Raw genomic sequence first — 26805 nt, 5'->3', positions numbered from 1 at the left:
CCTTCTGCCCACTGTGAGACTGAATGTGCAGGGAGAGGCTCTGCAGCACAGCCCCAGCTCTGAGATGGGATGGAGACCTGCTAGCCACCCATCCTGGTCCTGATTTTCAGGGTTGGGTACAGGAACTGTATTTGGTGCATCCAAAAGAAGCAGCCAGGGCTGATACTCCTAATGCAAACAGCAAATTGCTCTCCAGCTCGTCTGGTCTGTGAGGTCTGTCACCTTGTGCTTCTAATGGCCTTTTAACTGTGTCTCCAGCTGAGCAGCAGATGTAAAGGGTACCGAGCATCTCAAGCGGATTTTTTTTTTTTTTTCCTCCCGAAAGAAGCATTTCTATAGATGCTTGACAAACAGTGGAGCCTTGAACCTGCTCACTGACCTGTTGGGTTTAAAATAGCAGGGCAAATCTCCCCAAAATAAGTGGAAGTGTCGACTACTTTTAACAGGTGCCATGTAGTGGCATTAAATAAGTGTGCTTACAGAGTAACACACACTATCTCTGTGTGTGCATGTGTGTGCATGCAGAGGCAAAGTTAGGGGTTTTAGCTGAAGTGGCTCCAAAGGCGCTCCAAAGGTCTGAAAGAGCTAGAGAAGTTGCACATTACCAGAATAGGTGCTTGCAAACCAGGTTGAAATTTCGTTTTATGGGCCCCTCTGACCAACACATGAATACACAATCACATGCACAGTAAAAAACTACACAGGACTCACTTCGTTTATGTCAGAAAGATCAAAGGCTAAGTCATCCATGTTAAGGCTACTGTTTGGGAAGTCCAATTAGTTCAAGCTTGATGCTTGACTAAGCAGTAGGTACTATAACCTGCCCTGTAAGTCAAAAGCCAGACTTCTCTCTTGCCAGAAACAGTTTCTTTAGTTTCTTTGCCACTCTCTGCAGTTCTTGACGTGTTCATAATGGTAGCAACATATTTATCTGATGTTTTCAGCCATGCCCCTTGGCTCCTGTGTTGGGTTTCTAACATGCTAGAGACTGCAGGATCATCTAGCATCTGTATGAGTTGGCCTTGGAGGGAAGTCAGTGCATGGGGTGAGGCTTTTGTACAGTTCGGGTTTGGGTTGTCATGTGGTATAGCGGGAGGATGACGTGGGTACTGCTGTGGCTGGAGAAACGTGGAGGTATGTGAAAGTACTCCAGACCTGGCAAAACACAGTCTGTAATCGTCTCACTGTGGTTCTCATGTCAAATGGGTCTGGATGGCTTTTGAGTTATTGCTGGTATTCCTTAAAATCTTGGAGTTTGTCTTTGAGAGCCGTCATTAATACGGGAAACTAAAATGTCTTCCTTGAACATAATTTGTTTTAAAAAGTGAAGCATAACAGTGGGGAACAGATCTTTTTGTGCAGTTACCCTACCAAAAGTAAGACAGTGGTGACTGATGGCTACATGGCCAAGGAGGCTCTTGTCAGATCCGATGTACATTTCCTGTAAGTTCTTTTCAGTTCAGGATTCAGGTTTTGCGTCTGTGGGAAATGTTTCTCTGAGATGCTGACCTGAACTAGAAAACTGTCTTGAAGCTGCTCAAGATGGTATGTGGGAATGTGTACCTGAAGTCATGATGGGAACATGGGGCTCACAGTCTAATGGTGTTTTTCAGGTAGATGTTTTAAAATTCTGTTGAAACAGCTAGAGAAAGACTTGTTCCATCTTTTCTCATGTGTCACTGAAATGCAGTGTGGCAGTAGTATAGTGTTCTTAGAAGTGTAGTTCAGAAGAAACTATTAGGAGGTGAACTTTCTTGGCTATTATCCCTACTCTGTGCTTGGCTTTCTAACTGCATCACCATCAACTTTACAAGCCATACTAGCAAAGTCATCTGTTCTCCAAAATGGATGGAGCCGAACACTTACTGATGAGGAAAAGTACGGAGAGGACTTTACTACCTTAGGGAAACTCTTGTTTGTTACCATGTCAGTGTGTGATAGTTAATGTGGTCAGTTTACTGCTTGTCTGCTGATTTTATGGCATGGTGAATTTGGGGGTTAAGAAGCAAATGGATGAGGCTGTTAGACCTCATGTTGTATACTGTTATTTATTGCTGTTTCCATGTTTAAAATCTTTTCTACACCTGAGGGTGCCCATCCCCAACTCTGAGCACCTTTGACCTTATAGTTGTGCTCACAGTAGCACTGAGATTGTTAAAAGCAGTGGCAAAATGCTTCTTTTTATGTCCTAAGAATCCAGTTGTCAGCCATGAGATTTCAGATGTTGAACAATTTCTGAATGCCTTCCAGTTTATAGGTACCCTTGTTTTTAAATGAGTGCTTGTCCTTAAGAAGCTTAAATAATGCAGTGAACAGTTAAAGTCAAGGGCTGATGTACAGCAGTGTCCAGTGGCTCAACCTGATCTGTTTTCTATCTTTTCTCTTAAACTGATGAAGTGTTTCAGAAAGGAGATGTAAATACAAACAGCAACTTTATCAGAAGTTACACGGAATTGATTCACAGCATAAACATGATATATGCATATTTAGTTCTCTGATATTAGCTTTAGGCTTTACAACTTTTTATAACTTTAATTGCATATGAGCAATTTAAGCTCCTTGGATGAAAATAGCTATATATTATTTAATCTTTAAGCATTATCTTTGTAGAGAAATATAGAAAATACCTTTTGAACAGTTTCTCACTCAGGCTGTTTTCCCTTTAACCAGTTAGAGTCATTGTGAGTTACAGTATTCTTACCTGGTCCAATCTTTGCTTGCTTGTATCTATAACTGTTTATAAAATTTGATGCCAAAGGTGGCTCACAGTAAAACCTTCCTTAATAAAACAGTTTTGATTTTGTGAAGTAGTCTATCCTTGGCTACCAGTCCTGTTGCAAAATAAAGCAGGGAGGACAGATAAGCAAATCAAATCTGCAATTTTTGTCATGTCACAGTAAGTCATGTTGGCTCAACAGAGGTTTAGGTGGTTTGGAGCAAAAAATCAAAATCTAATTTAAAAATTAAGGTATTTAAAAGATTGGCATAGGGGATATTTATTTTTTGAATTGGGGACAAGCAGGAGCAATATTCCATGACCATTGCTATTCCATGAGATGGTCTTTGTGCTGACTATGGCCTGGGAATAAGCACTGGTAATGGAACATAACTAATATTCACTGATTAAAGACAAACACCTGTCTTTGCCATGTAGCATGGCTGATGAAATGGAAGGACTCCCAGGAAGGACTTCCTGAAACTGAATGCTGAAACAGTGATTAGCTTGTTCTTAAAGCTGATCTTCAGAAGTCCTGTACTGTTCTTTGAATGAGAACTCCAAAGCCTCTTTCTTCTTTAACTACTGAGACAGCATACTAAAAGCCGTGTGTGACTTAATTGTAGTCAGATTGGCTCTGAGGCACATGCATGCTTCTGTTATTATTTTTTTGAGTTAAAGACCCCCCCACAACTTGATTTTTGCCTGTCTCTATTGAATGCAGCCAGTGGAGGAGTTTGATTGTGAATTAATTGCAGGGTTTTTTTTCACAAAAGTAAGCAGAGCAGTGATCAAAATTCAAAATCACAATTTAATTGTGAGAAGCACTGAAGAAATGCAAGGAAGGAACAGTCCTATCTGCAGAGGTTTCATTTTACACTTGTGTCAGTATTTCTTCATGAGACTTACAAAATCATAATGTCATAATTATGTATATACTGTTTAAACCTTTCTCTTTTACATAGACATCAAACATAATACAAATAAATCTACTGCTTAATTTTTTAGTTGTCCTCCGGAAAGATACCAGCTTCATATCATGGTGAAATTCAGGAGTAATTGATGGATCGTTTGTGGATGCATCTTAGTACCTTGTTAATTAGTAATTTAGAGTTTGAGTTTGCTTTTTAAAGCAGCTCCAGCTGGACACTGTAAATCATTGTCTAGAGCACAGTCTGTGCCCAGTACAGAAATTGGCCAAACCACAAACTCTTTCCACCTTGTATACCAAAATCTGGTTGCTGGCGAATGCCTAAATGCATAAATTCAGATCACTGCTGAAGTAAAGCTTTTCCGTGTCTGATGAATGTATTTAAATTGTTCCTCTCACAGTCTGCCCAATAGACCAATTCTTTCTCTTCAACCTAGAGGAATACATGCAAGAATTATGTCCACAGTGTATGGATGTATGTGGATATAAACCTCTGTACCCAAACAGCTCCTTAAATGGAAAAAGTCTGCTGAGATCGTATCACATTCGGAGGTATATGTAACACTGGATAACGAGTGGATTAAAAATTTGGATTATAAGTGAGGTCCAATTGTATTTTTAATAGTTGCATTGTTTTCCTGTCATTGCTTTATTTTTTTTTTTTCTTCTTTGAGTATTCTAGAGTAATTCCATTTTTTGCAATGACGGGATGGTCACTACCATTACCTCCACACCTAATGGGCCTCCAGCTAAATCTGGTTTTGACCAGAGAGGAAATGCTACCGAAGTTCTCTGTCCTTTTCAACTGCAAGAAGAGCAAAATGCTAACTCAAGATGAAGCAAACTACACATTAGAATGGATTCATCCAGATTTTATTCTGTAATGCCAAACAAATCTGATATCTGAGTCCATAAACCTCAGCTGGGGTTAAAGGATCATGTGTTTCACTTTGCTATTGATTTATAATCTTTTAGGTTATTTTTTATAGTCCTTTCACCATCATTATTACATTTATTGTACAGCACAGACAATAAACCTTTCTAGAAATAGTAATGGCATTGGAAAATTAGGATCATCATCATTTTAATGGCTGTTACCTAAGTGTTCATCTTTTTGTTCCATTCTGTGGCTTGCCTGATGTTCAGAGCTGATCAACCTGTTGCATCCGGTGACTGTTCAGATGAGTCATAATAAAAGAACTGATGCAGCAAAATAAAACATCTCAAAATGGTTCTTAAGGTTTCTGTACCTTTATGTTAATCCAGTATGAAGACACGGAGGCAAAATCTTAATTAGTTGAAATGGGCAAATATGAGATGAGCTGTTTAAAATTTTCAACAATAAGCATTTTGGGAAGTTGATACTAACAGCTAGCAGCCACGTTTTCTGATTAATACATATTTGTATTTTTGACACGCTCATATGAAAGGCAAATTTGTAAACATTACCAATATTTATTCCACAAATATTTGTCTCATTTTTATTTCACCCTGCTGCGATCTGCAAGTGCTAATCATTGGAACCCTTTGGAGCAAAGGAACTTACCAAGTTGCATTAGATATCACAGGAAGAAAATATTCAAACAAATTTTTGTGGTAGAAGTGTCTTGGTTGATCTAATTTTACAAGTGAGCTGCAGGCATGTCTTTCAACAGTGAGGAGTTAATTTGCAAAGGCAAGATATATTATATATTCTGAGCATTTTCTCAGTTCCTTACGGGGAACTTCTCTCTTCTAAGTCATTCTTTTCGATTCTGTCCATAAAATTTCTTGTTTATGCTACGCAGACACATACATACATCCCCATTTCAAAATAAGAAAAAATAACAGATAATTCAGTTTTTTAAAAGTTACTTGTCATTGCTGAAATACTTACAGCTTCCAGAAAGAGTTAAGCCATCACTGTTTTTACCGATACAGTCTCTTATTTTAGGCAGCTTCCTGCCTTGCAGGGTAATTTTTCATACAGGTTCTTAAGGCTACAGGATACAATGCATGATGGAAATTAGTCAGAACAATTGAGTAATCAGCCAGTGAATGTGATGTAGGAAAAAAACCCTGTGTGTGATGCTTGCTGATGAGTGAGAGAGTTGAGTCCTCCCTCCACCTTTTGGGACAGCATCTTCAAGGCCCTTTCTTGGAGGGATGCATGTGATCTCTTTTTGAAGCAATTCCACTGTGCATAAATAGTATTGCATAATAACAGGAAATAATGGGAGGGTGGAGAGTGACCTTTTATAATATGCATGCAGTGATAAGACAAGGGGCAGTGGCTTTAAGGTGAACGTGGATAGATTTAGACTAGATAGTAGGAAGAAATTCCTTACTGTGAAGGTGGTGAGGCACTGAAAAATGTTGCCCAGGAGAGTTACATATGCTCCATCCCTGGAAGTGTTCATGGCCAGGCTGTATGGGACTTTGAAGAACCTGGTTTAGTGAAAAGTGTCCCTACCCATGGCAGGGGACTTGGAACTAGAAAATTTTCAAGGTCCTTTCCAACCCAAATAATTCCATGATTCTATGATTCGGTGTTCATTGAGACAGAGAGGATGTTCTGTTTTGTGCCTTTTCTTTAGCACATCAGTGTTAACTATTGAAAGTGCACATGATTATTGTTGAAGGTGAGTTTTGGATAGGCTGTAGTTCCAAAAATGGCTTGATCATTCCTCAAACTTGTGCACAAAACATTTTTGGAAGATGTTTTTATTTTCCTGTTAGTGGGAGTGGGTGGTGGTGCAGAACAGTTCCTTATATACCCTGATAAGGGGTTTAACATTCTGTGTTCTATAAATATATGCTTTTTAAGAATAATAGTATTTTAAGAGTAATACTGTAAAAACAAAAAAAATATCTCATGGAGAGGCAGCAACAGAAATCTTGGTGTATCTGCTGAAGATGAAGCTGTTCTAAGGTGCTTCACTAAGGTTAAGGTACAAGAAAGAGATCCTGAACATCCCATGGGTTCTGTCTGTTTCCACTTTAAGTTTTAGTTTCTTTATGAGCCTAGATATAAACTTGGTACTGGGAATAGTAACACATTAAAACTTTCTCCTGAGGAAATTGTTTGAGTTTTGAAGCACCTTAGAAGGTTGCAAAGGTATTGCTGGCCAACAGGCACAAAATAATTTGATATAAAACTGAGCTCTAGGTTGCTGTTGGAAACCACCAAGATAATGAGTCAGTATAAGAAAAAAACAGGTTCATTATTTTTTAATTGGGCTGCTCATCAAAAATGCAAGAGGTGTTCCAAATATCATGAAGTTTAAGGAAATTAAGTTCTGATGAATTCCATATACATAACGTGATGAATATATTGATTATACCCTGGTGACCCTCACGAGTGAGTTATTCCTTTTCAAATGTCTTCTCAGGTGAAAAACAACACAAACATCATTTTAAGTAGTATATAAATACAAACTGAAGTAAGTACTTAAAATGAAACTTTAACAAGACCAAAAGCATTTTGGCAAGATTATTTCAGGGAACAGTTAAAATAAATGAGAACAGCTTTCCTTTGTGATTAACACCATTATATTCTCATTCATTTATGACATTATATTAATTCAGGATATTATATTCATTCAAGACTTACATAGCAATTTTCAGAGGAGATGTGTAACAACAAAATGAGAAAAGCAATAAAAGACATAGAACTAATAATACATTTGATACTGAGAGAAAGGAAGATGCGGAGTGGGCTGGGAAAATTGGGGCATATTGACATTCAGCTTGCTGCAGAACTCAGATGTAAGAAGATGTAGGAACTAAAGAAACATTTCTTGTGCAGATACATAGACATAACCGTGACAGAGGAGGTGGATATTTGGTGGAATGCTGATGAGTGGATTTACAAAGCTTTCTGAGATTGGTTTTTTGCTTTCACTTTCAGTATAAATTGTCTCCTTGTTGCCATCAATCCCAGAAATAAAACCAGGATCAAAACTCTCTTTCTAAGAATTTTGTAGTCATTTTATAGGGGCTTTGTTAGTACTGAACTCAAAAGTGAGCGTGATACTTTTATCACTTATTTTACTGTGTTTCTTAGAGACTAAACTGCAGCAGTCTGGTGTGATGTCTTTCAGAAAGTCCCTCCCCTTAGTGTCTTGCCTTTCTTTTCCTTTGGTCCTTCCCTGAACATGCCCTGGATTTTCAGCATCTCCATAGCCCCTCTTTAGCCCCTCTCAGAAAGCTTTATTCAGTCTCAAAATGCTCTTGCCTCTGCACCCATCCTGTCAGCACTCCATTATCTCTGTACACAATTCCATTCACATACACAAATCCTGTTCCATTTGTGCAGCATGCTGGGGGGAAAGTTTCTTTCTTTGACTTCTTTTTTTGTTTCAGATTGTCGTGGTTTTAAACCAGTAACTAAAAATTACTTATTTCTTGCTGTGAGATATGGATTAGAACAAGAGCAAAACAGGCTTAAAACTTAAAAGGAATAAAGACAAAGTTTATTAACAAACTACAAGAATAAGAACACCAGAATAAACTTCCAGAAAACTCTTTTATCTCTCACTACTTGACCATTTCTTTGTACACATGAAAACATAGAGACAAACAAAAAATAAACTTTAGAACTTTGGTGGTCAAAAACAGTCTCAATTCTTGCTAGCGTCTTTTCATCAGTCTTTGCAGAGAAACAGAAGTCTCTTTCTGCCAATCTATGGAGTTTCTCACAAGAAAACTATTTTTGTTATAGTTTTCTATTTCTCTAATGCCAGCTGCCCGGAAATCTGTCATCAGAGTTCACTCCTCCCATTTCACATCACTCTGAGGTGTGTATGGGCCATGAGTCTAGGGATGCTATTTTAAGGATGAGTTATTCAAATGTGGAAGTCCTCTTCATCTGTCTCTGTGAGCCTTCCTGGAAAACAGCTTTCTCTTTGCCCCCCCCAAAAGCTTCAAAATCTTCACTCTACTCAATTCCTGCAACTCACAGTATCACAAGTACTCTCTCTTTTGCTCAAAATCCACACTTTGAATACTTTATTCCTCCCAATACTCTTATCATGAATTAAAGGAGTCTTTTTAAACTACTATTGTCCATCTCCATAGCTTTAACAGAAAGATATTTCAGCTGTCAAGCATCTTCTTATTCTCTCTCTCCTATTTAAAACTTAACTCTTTCCCTCACTGTTTTTGGTGGTTCTATGATGTCTTCCTCATGTTGATTGTCTCTCTCTTTCTCTGTCTTTCTGAGAAAAGGAGTAATCTGTACGTTTTATCCAGGTAGTAAAAGAATTAAAAGCTTTAGAAAAGCTGCAAGAGTTCATGGTATCAGGTTTGAGTCCAGCAGCAGCAGTAACTGAGCAGCTCTGCTTTCTTTTCCTCCCCCGCCCCCCCCTTCATCCTCTGCGGCCTTATCGGCTGAGGGAGATGAGGGGGGGGGGGAAGAAGAGGATACGACAGGGCCTTGTTACCTTCTCAAAAGCCGGAAACAAAAGAGGACAAGAGAGCTCTGACTGTACTTCTTAAGGGGGTGTTCACAAGTTGAATTCACTTTTTAATTGACAGAACTGCTGTCAATTCTTAGAAATGCTTGATAATTGGTCAGGAGAAAGGACTCCCATCAGCCACCAGCAGCCTCAACATCCTTAGCTCTCAAAACTACCTTAAAGGTAAAGCCACCCCATGACACAGATACAACAATATCATCAAGAAATCATTCTCCTTGGGCACTCATGAGTAGCTGACTCAGTGTCCTTTAGTTTTTACTCAGTAGGTTACTAGAATTATTCCACCTTTATTGGTTTTTTTGTCCTTGCCAGGAATTAGTATTTAACTTATGTTGCCTTTATTATAAAGATAACTTGTCAGTAAACTTCCAACAGCTTCACTCCATGTTACTATTTTCCCAGTTGCTTGATCTTTTTGCTGTTTTTTTTTGTGTATCTCCATGTCCTGGCCTTGCCCCCACTCCTCTCCCTTCCCCTCTTGCTTTTTTAAAATTGCTCTTAGTATTGTGCTTCTGCAACTTCAGGCTGTAGTTTTATCTGCCAGTTACTCAAAAGAAGAGATCCTTTAGTATGGTCTTCTTGTATTTAGATTTACCCTCTTTTCAGTGAATTTTCTGTCAGCTTTTTCTTGGAGCACTTTCTGACCAAAGCCTGTCAAACTGTTGGATTTTGGAAGGGTCAGGACTTCTTTCTTTGCCCTGAATTTTATTTCCTGAACTATTTATTTTGGAAGATCATTTTCTTGAAAGTTAAACCATATGTAAGAAACTCCTGGGGATATGGAGGGGAGTCCAGTCAGTTCAGTCTTTGAGAAGGAACAAAGCAGTGGGGAACAAAAGCATGAGGCACACAAGTTTGCTTCTGCAAAGTTATGTAAAAATAAAGAAACACGGGCTGAGCTTAGCAGTTTGGCTGCTGGAACAAAAGACATAACAACAAAAGTAATCTTTTGTAATTTTTGCGTGTGTTAATGCAGCAATTTTGCTTAAATTTGGACAATATCAGAAACTTGTTTACAAACTCTGATTTTACAGCCCATCTGTAATTAGTATTTTATTCTTAGACTGTGGAAGTTAAACCCGGTGGAGTTTCTATTTAAAAAGGGAAAACCACTAGCTGTCCATCCATGTTCCTGCCACAGTGGAGGCCCCTGGAGTTTTCTGCTAAAATTCCCATACACTCACAAGAGCTGCAGAGGCATCCTTTGTGAGCCAGCAGATGGGGCATCTCTGTGAGGGCTTCAGGTAGGAGATGGCAGCAGCTTCACAGTGGTCCCCTCACTCTGCTGTGATGTAATTGAAAAAATCATGGAATTTTTTGTGTTTGAAGGCACCATAAAAACCGTCTAGTTCCAGCCAGTTCCTGCTGGGATACCTTCCAGTAGACCAGGTTGCTCAGAGCCCAGACTGAACTGGCCTTGAACAGTTTGAGGGATGGGGCAGTCGCAGCTTCTCTGGGTGACCTGTTCCAGTGTCTCACCACCCTCACAATGAAGAATGTCTTCCTAATGCCAGATTAGATGAGATATTTCGGTTTAAAGCTATTCCCCCTTTATCCTGTTGCTACATGTCCTCGTAAGAAGTCCCTCTTCAGCTTTTCTATAGATCCTCTTTAGGTACTGGAAAACTGCTTTAAGTTTTCCATGAAAGCTTCTCTTCTTCAGACTGAACAACCCCAACTCCCTCAGCCTGTTTTCATAGGAGAGGTGCTCCAGCCCTGTGATTATTTTCATGGCTGTCCTCTGGACATGCTCCAGCAAATCCATGTCCTTCCTATGAGTCATTACTGTAATGAGCTTCCCTGGCACCTCGAGTGCAGGTGGCTGCACTTCAGGCACCAGTGCCTTGCAGCCCACCTACAAATGTTGTGGTGTGGTCCAGGTGGGTCAGGATGCCCCACCTGACCTGATTTACATTGAGTAATAGCACCTGTTGTGTTATGGAGTAATTTAATACTGTGTGGAGTACAATAAGGTATTGGATTGGTTTGGATTTGGGTATAGGACATGACTTCAAATACAGATGTTAGGAATGAGAGGGTTTTTTGCATTTTTTCTTCCTCACTTTTGTAGGAGGGAGAAATATTAATAGCAAACAGCAGTACAGATGTATTTTTGCTTCTCAATCATCAACACTTTGGGAAGAATACAGGCAAAGGACAAAACAAGAGGAAAGCAGCCGCAAGATAGAAGTGGCAGGATGTGCTGAAAAGTATTGCTTTGCCATTCTGCTGTAGTCAGAAAAGTCAAAATCCACAGCAGAATACAGGAATGAAAAATGACAATCTTCTAGACTGCAGCATAACAAAACTGAAGCAAATATAAGCTAGCTCCAAGCAAAGCACTGCTTATCTGCCATTGACCATGATGTTGACTCTTAAGATGAAAAGTGTGATACTGTATTTGGGGAGTGGAAAATTAATTTTTTTCATTAGCATGGAAATTTTAATGTCATTATTTCATAATTACTCCACAAAGTTTAGAGACATTTAAGAGACATTTAGCATTGCTAGTAGCTTTTTGATCTTATTGAAAAGGAATCACCATAATGAAATCCAAATACAAAATTAATATGAAATTGTCAAAGATTTGGTTTCTTTTTAATTTGTTTGTTTTGTTTTGATTTGATTTAAACAGATGCACAGGCTTTGAGAAAAAAGTTTTTTTAATTTGAAAGATAATTTAAAAAATGGTACAGTTTCAGAGTAATGCATGGAATAAGTTGCTGCTACCTAAAAGTGTGGAACACCAGAGGTAAATGCAACTTCAGTCTAAGTCAGGACTGAGGGAGCAAATAGTTTGTGGCACCACAGGGCTAACTGATATAGTTATTGCTGCTTTAATCTCCTTTACTGGCCTGCACATAGCCAACAGGCACAAACTTTGTTTGCTGGTATTTTTTATGTTAACTGTGCTTTTAGTAGCAGTGAATAAATCAAAAATTAGGGAAGGAACACCAAAACAGGTTTTTTAGCAGTGTAAATAAAATAAAATTTAACATGGTAGCATATTGTGACTATAACCTGACGTGAAAAGTACTCTATCAGCAGAATTATTCTTATGTTTTATTTTGGGGTTACCATTAAACAGTGGTAAGGACTCAAGGACTGAAATTGTGAAATATAAATTGTTCATGATCCGGTATGTAAATAGTGATGGTACTCCTTGCCACGTGACTAATTTGCCTTTATAATCCTGATATAAAAACCCCACATGGTCAAGATACATCTGTTTTAATAACTTAGGTAGGCAGAACAGCCTGGAGTTTTTTTCTTTGGCATCATGATGTAGAGCAAGGAAATAGTTTTTTAAAAATGAAGAATCCACTTATTCTTTACAGAAAGCTGGTAGTTACCAGTGATGCAGATTCTGGACATAAGTGAAACAAATACACTTAATGAACCAGGTATTGTGATGGCTGTTGCTTAAAACTTATTTCTTACACTATAATTCATGGACAGATACTGGTAGAAAAAGCTTTACTTTAAACAGAACCAGAGCTGGATAAAAAACCAGGAGAGAGAAGTCTGTGTATTGGGACTGAGATGTTGGTTTGATAAAACCAGAGATTACTTTGTCTTTTTGTATGATCTAGGGACAAGTAAAAGGGATGGATCCAAAACGAAATGTACTTGAAAGCCCATTGGCAATAGGATCAAAAGGAAAGCAAATGGGAGATAAAGAGCAGAGTGAGGGAAAAGAGGTGCTCCATAACAATGTGCAGCAGCCTGTGGAGGGAAGTGAAGGTGAAGGAAATGTCATGTGGTAGCTTCTTTTCAGATGTGAGTCTTTAATCTTTTTTTTTTTTTTTTGCATTTTTTTGCACATGAATTCTGTAGAATTTTATTTGCTTTCAAAATTTCATCAGGCACAAGTGCTTGTTGGAGTATTTCTGACAGTATTCCTAGTGTTTGAACTTCATAGTTGTCATTAGTTCCTTCAATAAATATTCCCTGCTGTTGCTTTGATTTTCATAATTAGTCACTCTCAATCAAGTACATTTCTCAAGCACTGGAATCATGAAATATAAATTCTTCATGATCCCATAATGAACAGATAATTTTAAAGGTTTTGATTCACAATGTATGTTCTAGCTAAGAAAAGAATGTGACTATGTGAGAAAGAACAAAGAACCAGGCACCAAGATCCTTCCATTTTAGGATAGTTTAGGGAATTTTTTTATGCCTTCTTAAGGTATTAAGATGCCCAAATACTTGAGAAACTTGGAATTGATTAATGAAAGATAGAAGTCTGTATCTTATTTGTGAGGTGTATATTTGTTTATCTGTCTATCCCTCTATCTGTCTACCTATTTAGAGGTGATTAAAGCAAACCTGTTAATTTGCTGTCATTTGTGAAACCATATTTTTTTGCTATATATGTGACATCAGAGGGTTTCAGAATATGGTGTGTGATTTTAGCAAACAGAAAAACAAGTGAAATGAAAGGTGTTCTACTCAGAAGTGAAGGCTATATTGCAAGTGTTTTATTTCATGCAAATCCAATAATACACTTATACAGAAATTATGAATATGCAGACCTCCAAAATTTCCTAGAAGGATTTTTTTAAGGATTAGGATGCTAAAATCTTAGAGAGCAGTTTGAGGCAGTGTCTTCTTAAGAACCCTAAGGCCTCTGTAAAAAGCCTATTAAAAAACAGCTCCCCTGCCCCAAGCAGTTGTATTGGCTGTTTTGGGGCAGAAACTTCACCTTGGTAGCCATGAGAGAGGAGTGCTATTCTCCTTGTATGTTCATCACCCAAAAAGAAATGTTTGGCACTTTGAATCCAGCTGGATTTAGGCATCTGCTTAATCAGGTTTATGAGCCTGGTATTCTGGTGTATGGATACCCTGTAGTTTCCCTTTAAAATATTCCTATGGCCTTTATGTTTTATTTTTTTCTTGTTAGAGTACATGACAAGAAAATAGATAATATTTGTCTTTTTTTTTTTTTAAATGTTGTAGTTGTTTGTAATAAATGGAGAAGGGAAGACTTCTAAATAAGATATTCTACATCATTCCCTGGAAGCATTCAGGGAACATACCTGAATTAGCATTTCAGTATGAATTAGGAACGTGCTTTTGAAGTAAAGCTCCCCATTGTCTCTACTTGCTGTGCTTGGATTCACATTTTGAAGTGGTCTTGGAGAGCACAAGACGGACGTTTGTGGGGGTAACCAAACAATGTGCTCCAGTCATTTCCAGGTAATCAAACTCCTAGTCCCAGATCAAAATAAATCCAAACCCTTTAATAAGTATAGTGTGGATGTCAGTTTCTCATCAGCCATGCATTACCCGAAGGAGTTGCTTCTATTGAACTGCTCTGCTTGCTTCTGTAGGTGCAAGCATGAATTTCTTCAAAGCTTTCTCTCTTTTAGCTACAGGGTGTGTCTGGGTCCTCAGCCGAGGCAGGCAGAATCACTCTGCTGCAGGAAGGTGCCTAAATTTGAGGCACTGAAAGCTTATATCAGCTGTCTGAAGGTAGGTGATATAAATACTGTTCATAGTCTTTATATCATAAAATAGAGCAAGGCAGTGCAGGCAGCAGCTGTGCAGCACTTCTTACTTCAGTCGCCTCCAGTGAGTTATTCTCCCTTGGGCAGGATGTGATGGGGATTGCACCCCATCTGTGCTAATCCAGAATGTTTGTTGTTTTAGAGAGACATGATAATATTACCAAAAAAAATTGAAACAATAGAAAATAGGCAAAACCCTTTTTTTTTTTTTGAAGCACACCCTTCTCCACACCTGCATTCAGCTGCTTGTAATCACAAGGCTAGGGCAAAACAAATGCTTTGATCTTGTACTAGGACTACTAAGTAAATCAGCTAAATTGTTATTAGGATAAACTCCTGTTTCCTTGCATGTTCACTGAAAAGCTGTTTGGTGAATCTTGTTTCACTGTCAATTAGATATTATTTCTCCCTCCCAGAAAACACAGACCTCCCAGTTCATTCAAAAATACTTTGAGTACACATTTCTCATGTCAAGGACACAACAAATCAAGTATGGAATGGTGCAGACTTCAGTCACGTACTTTTCTATAACTTTCTGATTCTCACATAATTTGTAGCATATATTTCTACTTAAAACACCAAAAAATACTAGCTCAGAGATCAAGAAGATTCCTAGATCCAAGATCAAGGAAAAAGCAAAAAGACTGTATGCTGGTGTACTATTAGAAATTTAGAATTGTAACATCAAATATGAAAAATCTAGATAATTACAGTTGTTGCAGGAGCTTTGTTTGGCTATTTATTAGTGAAGATGGTCCTAGAAGTATACTCATGCACAAATCCTCATGCAGGATCACTTACTGTACTTAGACAATTAATTATTTTCTCTGTCTTATATTAGATCATATTCAAATTCTGTTCTGAAAATAAGCTATAAATATTCTCTTCTCTTACAACTATTATATCTAGAAACTTAATGAAATCATTTTCTTTTCATAAGTTGTCCTGAGCTATTACTTTCCTTTTACATGTGAGAAATAAATTTTTAAAGATATAGATACTCAGTTTGTGTTCTAAAAGTACTTAGCACTTTGTATTTTCAGAGTATCACCAACTGGCTTTAGCTGCGGTCTCCAAGCAGATCTTCTGTATAACAGGCTCTATTGTGTCTGTTTTTGGACACCAGAAAGTGATTAATGTAAATGGAGAATCACTTGTGAAAGTCTGGCTGAGATACAGGAACTTATAGGAGGAAGAATGCTACCAAGCAGTTCTCCATGGAAATGCTCTTGCCATGATACTCAGGAGATTATCCTTTCTCTAGCTGCTACTCTCATCTCCGTTCACTAAGCACTTTCCAAGTTTGGCAGAAGAAAATGCTGTTGTCCTACAAGCTGAACACTACCCAGTCTTGCTCAGGCTAAACCAGTACCACCCACCATTGTGATGCAAATGCATGCAAGACAGTAGGTGTGATTTTATTGTATGAATATTTCCTTTCCTTTCCTAATTTCTTCATGATCTTTAAACAAGACTCCTTAGATGCATGTAAAAGTTACAGCACAGGTGCCTGAATTTATTATTGTCTTGTTCTATGACTTTCTTATTGTCATGTCAGCTTTTTGTACAAAATTCACTCTGCATCTGTTTCCCTGTGGTCTTTGTTCTGCCCAAAACACATATTTTAGAAAAAGTCCTTTATGGGCCTTTTGTACTGTGATGAATTTTCCTGGTATTCATATAGTAGCAGCTTAATGGAACTGTGTTAAAATGGACAGGATATATGCTGGCATTCATTGAAAAATGTGAGATCAGAGGCACACTTAAGTGTTCTGTGACTTTTACTGGTGTCTGATAGGATTGGAGGATGTGCTTCAAATGATACCCAAACCAGCACCACTGGATACGCTACGGCACTCTTGCCCTATCAAGGTTAGAAGGAACCCTAGAAGGACAAGTACAGGAAAAAAGCCCCAAACACTTGGTGTAGAGTTTGATATTCAGGTCCGTAAGTGCACAAAGATGATGGTTTGGGGTTTGACTCACAGGTCCTCTTCTTCATGAAGCCTATTCTGCTGCAAGTGTTTGTCACTGTGGGCAGTGTGGACACAGAGTTTGCATGTGGAATGGACGTGTCAGCAGAAAGACTAGGTAGGCAAGGAATGGTTGAAAAATGAATGTTTGGTTTATGTCTGAGCTCTTTCAGAAAGGGGAAAACCACAGTTTGTTCAGATCAAGTGGCAGCTGCTGAAGTACTGCTCTAAGTGTATTCAAGTGCCAGGTTCATAGGGGACGCAGACTTATTTTAAACACTCCATGAAAATGAGAACAGTTCTTCAAAGTTGAAAGCTAAAGCGTTCATTTATTTCAAATGTTTCTCTTGGAACGATTTAGTAGACTACACTCTTGGTTTACTATTGAGTAGTTTATTATTGTTTCTGTTTCCGAGGGTTGCTTTGGTATTGTACTGCAAAGTTTAGAACTTCCTTGAAAATCCCAAGAAGGAGGGAAGCCTGGCTTATCTCCTTCTTGTTGTTTAGAGAGGTTATAGCTGTGATAGAATTACATGAGATGAGCAATTGGCAAGGTTTAGGAGACATACCCTACTGTGATCCCCCTCACCTAATACCTTTAACTTACTACAAATCTCTCCTGTATTACTGGTTACCACTTTTCCCAGTTCATGTCTGCTTAAGAATCTTTTTTGTGTTATTTTTTCAGCCTTGCTAAGTTTTTGTTTTCAGTGTTCTCAGGAATATTTTTCATTATAGTGGAGTTTGCAGCATGAAATGTAGCTTCTACCTGTAGTACCATGACCTTGCACCAGCCAACGTGCTGTCAGTAGCAGGTGTCACTCACTGGCAGCAGATGCTCCTCCTTCATAATTTTACCTGTCTCCACAGAAACTGATAGCTCAGATGGATTTCCCAGAAGCAGAGCTTTCGTGTTGAAGGCTTAATTTCAAATTATAATTCTAAAATGTGTGTGCTGCCCACATCTAATTCCATTTGTGCTTTCCCTGAATACTGAAAAAATTTCATCTTCTGTCCTCTCCCTCCCCTGTCTTCTGACATAATTGTAGTAGCTGCTGCCCCAGCAGATTTCAAGGAGCATACTAGAGGCAAAAACACAAAGAAACGAACAGAGCGAAACAAAATAAAAAAACCACCCTAATATGTTTTTCCCCTTTAGCTTCCATCCTTAATCCCTATAATCACATACAACTGAATATAGGCAGAGATATCCTGAAAAGGCAGAACTAAATCAGAGCTAGATTATTTACGCCAAGTCATGCATACAGCAGACAGTATTCCTAAAATAAAATATGAAGCTATCTGTTTTTTGTTCTTTTAATTCAAGTTTCTTAATCTATTTAATCTTTCCAAAGATGAAGTTAACTCACTGTGGTCTTTGTATCTTTGCTAATTATACCATCCTGTTGAAATTGTGCAGATGTTTTGCACTGTAAGGTTACCTAGTAAATACTTTTCCCTTTTGGTCTTGTTTCTTGTTGATTAATAATTCCTAAAATTTTATTTTGTTTTTAACAGCTACTGGGCATGAAGAAGAGTAATCAAAGGGTTCAAATTGGTTGTTAATACTAATGAAAGTTACAGCAGTCTATGACTGCAGTTAGGATTGTCTTTTCTTGCCCTGAATATGCAGTACTTTGTAAGTAACTATTTGAATTTCATCTGTAATTTCTTTGCCAGGTGATTGAGTATTGTAAGATCCTCTTACGGCTCTTCAAAGGCAGTTCTATTTACTCCTGTTCTGGTTGATTCTTTAGTATCAGATTTTCTCTTCACGTACGGTTCTCATTTCTCAGATGATAATAAAGTTCAGTGTCACAAGACCTGAGAGAAGTTGATGGTAATGCTTCCTTCTCCATTGTGAATACTGACCATTTTATTGCTAACATGCTTCCTGTCTCCTGGTTAACAGGCCAGAAGACACTCTTGCCTCTCCTCCCACAACAGTCAGGTCTAAGGCTCTTTTAAGTACACTATTTGAAAGAAGGCTTTTGGAAATTCAACTGCTTTTTGCTAACCAATTGCAAATTTTTTTTTGTAATTGCAATCTTATACAAACTTCATTTACTCTTCCAAAGAAGTAGTAACTTGTGAGACTTATTATCATGCATCCAACAGTTTTCTGATCATTTGGTTCACTAGGCAAACTTCTGTTGGTATATCTGATACAGAGGCTGGAATGCCTCTTTTAGTATTTATTGAATTCTGAGGGAGATTAAAAAGCCACCTCTCCTACATCTGCAACCTTCCTCTGACACAGAGCTTGATTTTAGTGACAAAACTAGTTGTGTTATATATTTTCACATGTTTTAGACTTGTTTGGAGTGCAGTTCAAATTACAGGAGAGAGAATCATATGTCTGAAGAATTAGGAAACCAGTATTTTGGGACTGAGCATTACCAGAGGTCTCATTCTTCATTCAGAGGAAAGTTATGTCAAACAGGAAGCAGAACTCATCCTAATCATGGTTAGGCATAAGCAATGCAACTCTTTAGAAAAGCCAGAACAGTGCACTAATCACCATGAAAAATAAACAAAAACGTTGTTTTTGGAAGACGAGTGAGAAGAACTTGTAGGTACATGGGTTAGCACAGGAGTAGTAAATGAAACTGCTACCCTGTCTTCCAAGCATATTCAAAGAAATGGTTTTTTTTCTTAGAATTGCCAATATTAAGTTTAGTCATAGGGTTGTTTCTTTTGTTTCAAACTGGAAAAGTTAAAAACTTGGAACATTGTTCTTACCGTCCTATGAAGAGCAGAGTGAGCTTTCCAGAGAAACCACTGTAAGGAGGTCTAGAGAAGTATGGCCACAGCCTTCAAACAAACATCTTTTTAGAGACTAGAAGCTTTTTTTTTTACCAGAAATACATGGGATCATGTTATTAATTCAGGTGAATACTTGCTATAACTAATTTGACATTCATTTGCAAAGTAAATCCAAATAGCTTTCTTCCTTTCAGGTGAGCGTCAGAGCTATTGTAACAGCACTATCAGTCTAAGGCAGAGGAGTCATGACTTCTGTTTGGAGATCAATGGGAGTGAACACATGGCTACCAGTCCAGCAATTTACTGTTCTGCTCTTGGTCATACTAGGTAGAGGAAAATAGAAATTGTGTATTATATAGAAAGTTTGTTTCGAATTTTCATACTAGAGTAGGAACTTGCTTTCCAAGCAAGATAAATCTTTCCAAGCTCATAACTGTGAAAAATTGCTCCACTGTTGATTTATGGACCATGGTGTGATGGAAGGTAGAAGTATATAACTGTGCTTACTTGGAGATTTCCTTTCTTCAGCAACAAAAGTCTTCAGATCAGAATATTCTAGAATTGCTGCGTAGAAATACAGAGATTTATGTTCTGAAGTGTTGGAAATAATTTCCTTTTTCCTCAGTTCTTTTGTATTTTAGTAACATTGAATTAACTTAGCTGTGAAAGCGCTGATCCAGGCAAAACTTGAGGGAGTGAGACATGGTATCACTTGTTTGATTTTGCCCTCTTGTTGTAGGGACCAATCTGTGTCAGTCTTGAGAAGCTTGTAATTTCCTAAGAAAGGGAAATTTCCTTGATTTTCTGTGACGTAAGGTTTCCATACTTTAACCTCTTTGATTAGAAAAAAACCTTGCAGGTATGTGCAGGCCCATTGAATATCCCATCATCACCCTAATTCTTTTTAAGTGTATGAAATATTGGCACTAGAAGACATATGCAACTTTCAAATGTATGAAACTGCTTTCTCTGTTTCTGGGGGAATTTTATGATGATATCCAACTGTGGTGTGTTTGCTTTGTTGAAGTTTTTATTACATGATTTGCATGTATGGTATTTTTTCCACTGGACTTCCACCTTCCATCCTTACCTCAATAATGCAGTATGCTAAGATGGGGATTTTGCTAGCCAGCATTAATGGTAATCTGCTTTCAGTGTGTTTTTATGTGGCCACATCTGAAATGCTGATAAAAAGTTATGAGTTCCACAAGATGAGGACATAAAAGATGCAAAATTCAATCCTCTACCTCCTAGTCTTTTAACCACAATATTATCTGAATGAAGAACACTATCATTATGTGCCATAAGACCCAGTATTTTTAAAGAGTATTTCCCAAAGTAATTCTGACAGATTTGACAGATTTAATCTTTTTACCTGGTCATCACCTACCAGGGTTTTTTTAAATACTTACGTATGTAATAAAACATAGTAAAGTAGTAAAAGGGAGACCCAGCACTAGGTCTCTCTAGTGTAGGTACTACAACAATGATCATGGTGATCTGGTGAGCCTTTCTCAGCAGTACTGCAGCACAAGCAAGTTAAAAGGCTACCATGCCTACCAGAGATTACTGAAAAGCAATTGCTGTGACTTGCCTGTATCCTAGTACAGCAGTCAGGGATATGTCTTAGCCTAAGCCAGAAAGGTTTGCCATGAAGAACTCTAGTTAAGGCAGTTAAAAACAGTCTTGGAGCAAGATGCTTGTTAAGCAGTGTATAATTGGTGCTTTGCTTCATTACATAGCCCTCTATTTTATTTTTTAAATTATTTTATTTTGCTATAAATGCTAAATCCCAAATATATAGAGAACACTGCTAGGTGATTTAGTGGCCCTAAATCTTTTCTCCTAGCACCAGCACTGAAATTTATCCTCCTTCCTCAGCACTGTGATAGTGCTCTCCCTCTCCCTCTCTGATAGTAAGCTGAACACTCCTTCTCTCTAGGGAGGAAATACCTCTCCTTGGTTTTTTTTGGGTCTTTTTTTTTGTTTTCTGACAGTATTAACACTTCCCCTGCAGTCTCTCCTTTCCTGGGCTTCTTTTCTGCCCTCCAGTAAATATAACCTTATCAGAATCCAGTCAGTTAATTTCCAAAGAGACTTCCCTCGGCTTAGTCCTCAGCAACTTCTTTAATACCAGCTCATGAAAACAGCTCATCATGCCTTGTTCATAGTCTAAAATAATTCTGAAATCATTCTTCAGGCACTGTGCAACAGTTGCCCTCATTTTCCCCATATTTTTGAGGGTAAAACGGGTCATGGAGTGGGACCAGATATCCCTGGTGGACAGCATCTTCACATGCACCCCCAATCCACGGGGTTTTGGGATCACTAGCCCTTGTACAAACACTTGTCCTGAACCAAAATATCCTAGCCCTAGTCCTAGCCAGAAGAACCGCATAACTGAGGTTAAAATTCTCTGAACTGGTCACTGAAACTGCGGAATAGGTATCTTTACAGATATTTATGTTTCGCATATGAATATATACACACATACATGTATCCACATATACCTATATATCTAAGTGTGTTATAGTATCACAGAATCATACCTCTTCTATGCAGACAGGCTGAGTGAATTGAGGTTGTTCAACCTGAAGAAGAGAAGGCTCTGGGAAGACCCTAAAGCAGTGTTCCATTACCTAAAAGGGGGCCAGGAAAACTCTAAAGGGACTTCTTATAAGGACATGTAATGATAGGGCAAGGGGAGTGGCTTTATACTGAAAAAGGGTATATTTAGATCATATATCAGGAAGAAATGCTTTTACTCTGAGGGTAGTGAGACACTGGAAGTGGTTGCCTAGAGGAACTGTGGGTGTCTTGTTGTCACTGAAAACTGGAAAGTAGACTCTCCAACCAGACTGTTAGGTTAGAAAGCTGACATTATTCAGTACTGAGGTACATGGGGATTGCTCCACCCAATATGCACACCAGTTGTGAAAAGTTTGAATTATTTATACATGTTAGCAAACAATGGAATTAGTGTTCACTGGAATTAGTATTCACTGCATACAAGTTCCAGATTTACTTGATACTTTGTGTTCTATCTTCTGTTGGTTAGTGATTCTCTTACTTCTCATGCTAATTAGTTCACATGCTCAGTTTCTCTCTTCTTTTGGGTTGGTGGGCTCCCTGGATCAGTGGTCTGTGGGTTGGTGTTTGTAGATCCCCCTGCCAGAATTACCTTTTACCCAGTTGGAGCTGATTTCAGATGAGTTTCTTCCTTATTTTGGAGTTCTGCCAAATGTCCTTGTTGCCCATAAATTCTCCATTCTTTGTGTTCATTATCAGAGTTTCATCCTTCTTCCTGAGCCATGTTAACCTCCTCCCCCAGGTGTCAGATCACTGGTGCATGTCATGTCCTAAACTTCAGTTTGTTTTTGTGGACATGGACATCACTTTGAGGTTGCTTTGTTAGCTGCTATTGGTTTCATGGACTAAATCTTCCTTCTTCTTGGTTAGATCCCGGCATTTTCCCCCAGTGCTGCATGGGTTCTCTTTTAAAAGAAATACAACTTGTTTGGCAGCACCATCTCTGGGAGTGTTCGAGACCACGCTGGATGGAGCTTTGAACAATTTGGTCTTGTGGAAGATGTCTCAGCCCATGGCAGGAGGGGTTGGAACTAAATGGTCTTTAAAGTTCCTTCCAACCCAACCCATTCCTATGTTTCTGTGATATATACATAGTCAAAAGATAGTGTTTCCGCCTGGGATGCTTCTGGCCATAGATCAGACACATTAGGAAGGACCTCACTCATCAGGCTGGGGAAATAAATAGTTAAAACCCCTTTTTTTTGAGGTGGGAAATATATCTGAGAAACTCCTCATTCTTTCCTTCCTTCTTCTAACAAAACTTTTTTACAGAGAAATCTTCTCTGCCTCTTTCTCTGATGCTGGTCCCTTACAGTTGTCTTAGCAGGCAGCCAGAGTTCCTTGCTGGTTCTTGAAACCAGCAGAGGTTTTGCTATAGGATCAAAGCTGGCTCTTTCCCAGAGTTCTTTAAGGGACGCAGGTGCAGTGCTTCACTGACCATTACTGAAAGCAAGTTAACTGTGGAGGATGGATCTTCTTTAGTAACGAAATTACCAATTTTCAAGTACATAAATTCTTTGAGAAGAAATGGTTTTTGGCTGCAGTGAACCTGTGAGCAGCAGAATGCATACCTGTGATAGGGAGTGTGCAGGCAGAGCGAGTACAGTGATGTGTTGTGTTCTCGGTGTAATAGTGTTTCATACGCTGGAGCAGCAGGATGGATCTACAGCTGGTGACTGCAGAAGAGTGTGAGGTTAAAAACTGAGTGAAATGTCTGAGGTCAGGTAATGGGACTGAGATGAGAAAAATTAAATCTAGTTAGACTAGTTTCTTGCTAAAAGGCTGGACAGGATTTATAATTCTCAGGGAGGGTAAGGGGGGCAGTGGAAGTTGTACACATCTCAGAATTTTATTAGCTTGTTTTAAATCTTCTGTCACACTAGCTCAGCTTTTAAGTATGTTCTCTATTTCTGTACAATGTGCTGGAGAGATTTTCCTCCCTATTGACAGGAAAGTCTTGGAAAATGCTTCTTTTTTTCCTGTTTTTGTTGTGCTGATTCTTAAAATATCCCATTTTTTAAAAAAAAAAAATTTATATCCTGGATGGCCTTGAAATAGTCCATTTTGGGGCTGGACTCTTCTAAGTGTACCATGTTCTTTCATCAGGAATTTATTGTTGTTTGGCAGGTCACCCAGACAGTGTTTCCACTTTTAAGGACTGAGGAGAATGTCTTCAAAATATAAATTTTCAGAAATGGGACCTAAATACAGAATGATGCATTAATTATATACAGAATTACGCTAAGTAAGAGCAGTCTTCCTTGCCTGTTCCAGCCTCTCTAAGATTTCATTGCTCTTGCTTTTTGTCAATACAGACTCTCCCTCTGTGAAGAGACTCTCCCTGTATAGTTTGCTTACATGGAAGAAATTGTCTACAAACAAAATGTACTGCTTTCCTCTTCTGCCATCCTGAGCTAGAATGTTCTATGTGTTTACTCACTGAGGAAGAGGTGAAAGGATTACTTTACTTTCTCCCTAAGGTCCTTGGAGTAATGCTTCAATAGCTGCTTACTTCAGAGCTGTGAATGGAGCAGTGCCTGATGGAGACGTGTGCTTAATTCATAATAGAACCATTGCTAAGACAATTTATAAGGACTTTCCTGGGGTCCGTGGACTTAATAATACACCTCTCATTCACAGAAAAGTGAATTTTGTGCCTTTTGTTTTGTATTAAAAATATAATGACTCAACAGAGGTTTTAGGCATTGGCATGATATGTGAGTTTGGGGTTTCTTTAGGTCATTATAATTATATATCTTTAACTTTTATGCACCTTAGAAAACAAAATGTTACCGCAAGTGCAAAATCTCAGACTGGAAAAATAAAATAAAATAATGTAAAAGCAAAACCAAGAAAGTCTGAAGATGTAAAAATTTTTGAAATGTACATAAATGCAGAAAAAACAATAATCTTGATTAACTATCAGTGATGCAGTTGTTGTATCTTTCCGTATTTTATTTCTGAATATTGATAAATCGTTTTAGCAACTGGGAACCTTCACATTCAGCCACTGTTTTGTTTCTGTATAGTTTTTGGGAGTGGTTCAGTAAATTAGGTCATAAAAGTTCTTCCACTTTAGTCTGGCAACTCTTCAAAACCAGCAAGTCCACAATCACAAGAACACATGAGGAAGACCCTTGAGCCCATCAAGTTAACGCATGTCATAATAAGCCACTTGGGAAATCCACCTTGCATCCGCTCCGTATTTATTCAGGTTAGGCAGATGCTGGCACAGTTCAGCCAATGGCAGTAGATGAACTGCATGATGTTGATTTCAGCCAGTGGGTCTTTAAATGGCAATGTCAACAGACAAGCAATATTAAAACAAAGCAAACTTCCTTCTCCACCAGCAAAAGCCATTTAGGAACACAGGTTTCTCACAAAACTGATGATCTAATGGCAGTTTTTGCAACAAGATGGGGGATAAAATATACCCTAGGTCTACCTTCAGATCCCTTTCAAAAAGGTTTCAAAAACCACTAGAGAATATATGTAATTTCAACAGCATTTTCTGCAATTGCTTGCTGTGAGTAGACTGCACTGCTTTTAAATGGGCAAAAACTCTGTCCCTTCATATACATGTGTAGTTCCCAAAAAAAGCAATGTCTCTATATAAAGTAGTTTCTTGAAAAGGTTTTCACGTGCTCAGAGGCTTTGAGAGAAATGGTTGATGAACCATTACTGGTGACCTAAAAGCTGTGCTTTCAGGATGGAGTTTTCAAAAGCTCTTATTGAAGAACTCCATAAAACTTGTGGGAACAAAAGTAATTCTCTTTTGAAAATATGCCCTAAACATGTGAGCTTTCCAGGTGCTATGGAAGAATGTGATTGGGCTGTCTTTTGCCCAAGAAAAGCCTGTGTGGCCACTACTGATATGCCCTTACTCTGTGGTGGGGCATTTCTTCATTCTGCAAGCAGTGCAGAAGTGGAAGTTGCCACAGTTTCCAAGGACTGTCATAAAATTAAAAATTAGCAATTGAACTCATATGGAATCAACTCAGTTTTCAGTTGTCTGCTTCTGTCTAACAAGCAAAGCATGTTATTCCTTCATGAAAATGAATTTCTAATGTAATTGCTTTAATTAAATGATACTAGATCACTAGCCATATAGAGTAAAACCACTACCATATTAGACATTCAGGGGCTTACAGGCTCAAAAGAGCCCTGGGCAAAAGCTGAAATTGCAGTCTTTTCTAAATTTGTATTTATTGCTAGCATCCTCTCACAAACCTCACTGTGCCTCCTCAAAATATTGCATACTTTAATTCCTTCTTCCTGAGCCTCATCTCCTGGGCAGCCCTGAGCTGTATTTATGATTTTTTTTCTGGTTTTGTTGTTTTTGTTTGTTCATTTGTGATTTTTTTCCTTCTTAAATTTCTCAGTGTGCTTTTTCTGACTTGAAATGTGGTCATTGCTAGAGAGGCGGTGGAGTGCATAGTGGAATGGCCACTTGTGATTGGATTTAATATCTGGGAGGACAGTGTGAGGTCCATTTATAAATTATAGCAGCGTGAGAATCTTTGTGTATGATAGCTTGGGAAATACAGCAGATGTATTGCCCAGGTTCAAGAGCACTTGATTAAAATACTATCAAGAGAAACATACTTACTAGAGTGCAGTAACTCTTGAGTCAGTGCTTAAATTCCATTTTCCTGACTGCTGGATCCAACTGTTGTCTCTCATTTTCTATATGCATCATAAAAGCTGCATGAAAGTGTTGCTGTTTCTCCCAGCCTGATAAAACCTGGAGCCTTGGTCAGTGACACTAGGTTTCATCAAGTTCTAGATAATAAATGTATCACACAATGAAAGGAGCAATCGGTCCCTGTTACATAGATTTTGTAGTGGTGGCATCTTT

The 26805-nt window shown here is 38.4% G+C and overlaps 1 protein-coding gene and 1 long non-coding RNA gene across 3 annotated transcripts in view; both read left to right on the top strand.

The window, feature by feature from the left end:
• The window catches only part of GPC6 (glypican 6), a 709793-nt gene that overhangs the window by 6332 nt on the left and 676656 nt on the right, over nt 1-26805 (top strand). The window lies entirely within an intron of this gene.
• LOC147654110 (uncharacterized) lies at nt 8998-16710 on the top strand. The gene is made up of 4 exons (XR_015284465.1): nt 8998-9268; nt 14482-14584; nt 15663-16025; nt 16608-16710. It is a non-coding gene; the product is annotated as an uncharacterized LOC147654110 (long non-coding RNA).

Source organism: Cyanistes caeruleus, chromosome 3 (genome assembly GCF_971803275.1).
Source record: "Cyanistes caeruleus chromosome 3, bCyaCae1.hap1.1, whole genome shotgun sequence".
Lineage (NCBI taxonomy): Eukaryota > Metazoa > Chordata > Aves > Passeriformes > Paridae > Cyanistes > Cyanistes caeruleus.
The sequence above is the reverse complement of the archived record's forward strand: the minus strand, read 5'-3'. Positions and strand labels throughout refer to the sequence as shown.